A 4,526-nucleotide genomic window follows, 5' to 3' on the forward strand; every position below is an offset into this window, starting at 1 on the left:
TGTCTTATTTGCATGCTTTGTAGTGAAAAACCTACGGATAGCATGTTCGGGAACTCAGTATTTTCATCCCTGGTGAAGAAAATCACTTAATGAACCCAGTGGGAAGATAAGGACACTGTGCCATTCTCATATGGCATGTTGTGCCCAGCTTCAAAGGAAGTGACAGCTCTGGGAGGCAGCAAGGATAAACATCCCCTCCACACTCAGCTCAGGCAATGGCGTTGTTTCTGTGCCCAGTACCTGCTTTCAGGACACTGGCTGATGAGTAGGTGGAGGAATATGAGCATTAACTCTGCCTTTGTTCTTCTCTAGCGTGGCTCATCCTTTCCTTTGTCCCAGTTGAAGGGCACCCGCAGCAAAGGTTCTGCTGCCTATCACTGCCATGTGGTATGTGGCTTCCTCCTGGTGATGCGGCTGCCGACAGTCTGACTCATTGATCCTCCTTCATTGCTCTACCACAATTATCTCTTTCGTGAATGAGTCCTTAAATATCCTTTAAAAAGAACAGTATGGTTTTGTCATTGTTTGACTAGTCACAGGATGGGAAAATGAGGTATCACAAAAAACGTTTATTTCCAGTCACTTTTGCCATAAGAAACTGCCTCCATGAGCATAGCTCTGAATAATAACCCTTATAGAAAAAAAAAGACATCTGTTCAGGCCTTCCATGAAGTGACAGTAATATCAGCTTAATGGAGAAAGCTTCCAACAGGAGACTATTCAGCTTTCCTTGAAGAAATTAATGTTATGCAGTTTTAATGGAGGTCTAAAACAGAGGTGAGAATTAAACAGAGCATAAAACCTAGGTATTCCTTGGAACTTTACTTGAGTTGAAATTAAATTCTTTGGGATGATTGCATAAAAGTAAACTCTATTTTTCTAGCTGGCTTCAACGATCTATATCAACTGCACTATATTGCAGACGGAGAGCTTTTGAAGTATGACTTGGGCTGATGAGTAAAGGTATTGTCCATCAGCTCTGTGAGGTGAATACCTTCAGCTGGATAGAGCGATCACTACGAAGACCAGATCAGCTGGGGCCAAGTGGTTTTAGGATTTGTTTCCTATCAACCCTATCCCATTATAAATTAACTTTGGATTGAGTTTATGCTCTTGGTTGTGATCTCTTAATAGTCTGCAGGTTGGAATTGGCAGAGTGTACTTAAGCCCTACCCCTAACACATGCCTTGTAAATCACAGACCACGTCTGGAGGGAAGGGAGGCAGGTACAAAGCATCTGGCTGCTCCAGTTTTATCTTTGCTAAAACAAGCGTTAGATTGTTTTTTCTTCTTCGCTCGGTAGCAATGCTCACTAATTTGGTTCCCCTCTTCGCTGCGGCATCGTGCCAGAACTTCAGTTTGTTGTATTAGCTTCAATATACTGGTGAGTACCTTAATTTTTTAAGGTGTTTTGATGACCATTAAGCACTCTGTGCATGTGAATTTCAGTAGACTCTGGAATGTTCTGTGAAACCCGGCTTTGTGCCTCTTTGGGTTGATTCTGGTATAATCTTCTCCGTGTAAACTTTCTATAGGCTACCTGATGTACTACTGTATACTAGGCAATTGAAGGAACTCATTGTTTCAGCTATATGTGTGTATGTAGATGCTTTGTTGTTTCTTCCAAGATATGTGATAAAAGCCATCAGTGTTTTGGGTTTTTTTGGTGGGTGTTTTTTTTTATTTTTTTGGTGTTGTGTTTTTTGGTTTTTGGGTTTGTTTTTTTTTTTTTTGTAAGTTTAGTGAATAATTCTGGAGTTGGTTCCCATGGAAGAAAAGGGAAGTTAGTTTACTTGGCCCTGAACAAAAGATCCAACTCCTGTACAGGTGGTTTACGTGGTATTATCACTGTAACCAGCCATGTCCCTGGGCTCTCAATTTCTAAAATGAAGGCTTATGTTCCTTTAAGTAGTTGCCATGGAAATCCTCAGCATGAACCTCATCAGTGAAGGCCTTGTGGCAGATAACTTATGTCTATTATTTCTCTAAACACATCAGGCACTACAGTGAAAGGGGTTTTGTGAGCCTTTACAACACATGCACAAGAGCTGCTACTGGTTCTAGCATGTGTTTCCTAACCTTGATTCTTCAAATCAGGTAAATGAATGTGTTTGAGAAAGCAATACGATGAATTACAGAAATACGTTTTTAGTTTCCAATCCCCTAAAGTATTTTCAGATGAACCTGTTCGGTTTTTAAAGGCTTCTTTATGCTGAGCTTTCAGGCATACAAATATGGGAGAATTACAGGCAATTGAATGTGTTCTGCAGAGCAGATGTACTCTTGGCAAGGGCAGGATCAAATGTGAAAAGTGGAAAATAGGAATAGTCTTTCAGTTGGTAACTCTTCTTTGCTTAGATGATCAACAGGCTTATTTTAGATAATGCTTTAGATTACACTTGATTTTGAGTTGAATTCCAAAATAATGAGAAAGAAGTTGGTTAACTGACTTTTGAGATGTTCTCATTGCTCTCCAGTGTTGTCTCCTCCATGTATCTCGATGTGAACGTTGGTATCTGGAAGCTGTTCCTTTTCAATAGAATGGAGCTCATCATTTCTCAGTTCTTTCTATCCCTCTAAAGACTAACTCAGCTGTAATAAGGGTGCTAGAGCACAAAACACTTTATCCGTACATCTTGAATATGACACACTATTAGACTGAAGTTACAAACTGCAGATTAGATGTGTCATATTAGAGTGTGTCATTTGGTAAGCAACCTTCATGTGCTGATGCAGTTTTACCATTGTGTCAGGCTTTAGCTATAATGCCTCTGTAGACAGAGAGCCAGGCTGCCCTCTGTTGCAGTGCTGTGAGCCCAGGGTAATTCCATTAGCTACGCACTTACACAAATACAGGCGAATGAGGAAATTGATAAAATGGGTTCAGTGCAGAATGTTACAAAATAAATATGGAAAATAGCAGTTTAATGACAAAACACACCGCCTGTATAAAATAAGCCATAACATGGGGTTTCATAATATTTTCTGCTGTTTCTATGCATCTTGTTTTTAACCGAGATGAATATTGGTTCCTTTCACAAAGAGGATTTTATTAGTGCTGCAGGGTAAGGAACTTGCAGATGACTGTTCATGCGATCACACGAACTATTTATCTCTGTACAGCTCCCACTGCACTGATTTGGATGCCCTGGAAATAGCAGCTGTGCCTAACTTGGTGCCAATTGCAGCAAAGGCCAGTCTCAAATACAGGTGGAGAAGGCACTGGTGGTGGCTTAAAGCACTCAGATGAGCAAGGACAGGACAGGAAAGAAGTTTGCTCTGCCACCTAGCAGCTCCCCCCATGGTAGATAAAAGGAGTACTTCATTCTCCTGAGCTTTCAGTGTGTTTCTCTCCATTCACTATGTTCCCTTTTAAAACTAAGTCTGTGTAGCTTCCCCTGCCAGACACTCTGGCACGGTTCCTCAGGCACTTAAATACCGTTGTGGATTTGCGCTTCCGAGCCTACATCTGATTTCCCGCTGAGGGGGAGGAAGCTTTGCAAGTAGAGTTAATTTTGCTATAGAGGAAATTAACGCCACGAAACCTTTCTGTTCGATTATAGCTGATAATAAAGTAACCACCCTTGGCCATCCACGGGGAGCGTCTGTGAGCTGCATGGCCGCGCTGCCTGGGATGCTGCGGAAGGGCTGGGTTCGGTGGAGCATTTAGTGCAGTGGGCTTCCAGCGAAGCCCAGGATAACGCTTCCCTCTTATCTGATCTGCTTTTGCTGCCCTCCAGCAGTGTGCATGGAGTGAATCCAACCCGCGGAGGGCACAGATGTAGCTGCTTCATAAAAGCTTCTGCAACATCCTGTGTCTGACATAAATACAAATGACCTTTTGTTTCCGTCTCTCTTCCTGCCAATAACAGGCTAGTCATGTTAACAAAACGCCAAGCACACACGGTATGCTTGGCACAAACTTCACCAGCATGGGCAAGATACAGCTAATTACTGCATAAAAATACCCACAAGTTATCTATATATATAGGTGTGTTTGTGTGTAGCTACATGTTTGTGTGTATATACACAATATAAATAAACGCTAAGCAGCTGTGCATAGGAGTGTTTTGGGGGATGCAGAACACAGCAAAGCAACATAAGCTTTATTGTAGCCTAGCAGCCTGGTTCTGTTAACATGGTGGCATGAATCAAGGCAGCTGCATCTAAAATGGCAAAGATGTAAGTAGTGGCAAATTGCTTTAAGTGACAAATCGGGTGTGAATTTTCTAGCTTATATCCAAAAGATGGAAGAAATAGCTTTAGATAGCTGAACTTTGTTGTCCGAATTGGAAACAGAAGCCAGAGTCGGTTGATTTTAATTTTAAACATTAAATCTGATGGGATAAGGCAACCTGATTCCTGATTCCAGTGCTGGCTAAAAGTTCCTTGTCTTGGTTTAAGAGTAATCTAGTAGGTTTTGGTCATTCTGCAAAGCTTTTACTCAGTTCCATTCAGTGCTTACCATTCCCAGCAAGATACTGCCTGGTACGGGGGCTTGCCCATTGATTGTTTAGTTGCCTCTC

At 41.7% G+C, this 4,526-nt stretch overlaps 1 long non-coding RNA gene across 1 annotated transcript; it reads left to right on the top strand.

The window, feature by feature from the left end:
* The first annotated feature begins 1,030 nt into the window (after positions 1 to 1,030).
* Positions 1,031 to 3,262, top strand: LOC134164786 (uncharacterized). The gene is made up of 2 exons (XR_009965264.1): positions 1,031 to 1,384; positions 3,124 to 3,262. It is a non-coding gene; the product is annotated as an uncharacterized LOC134164786 (long non-coding RNA).
* Positions 3,263 to 4,526: the final 1,264 nt, after the last annotated feature.

This window comes from Pezoporus occidentalis, unplaced genomic scaffold (genome assembly GCF_034315485.1).
Source record: "Pezoporus occidentalis ecotype Australia unplaced genomic scaffold, CSIRO_AGI_Poc_V1 ctg225, whole genome shotgun sequence".
In the NCBI taxonomy this organism is placed as follows: Eukaryota; Metazoa; Chordata; class Aves; order Psittaciformes; family Psittacidae; genus Pezoporus; species Pezoporus occidentalis.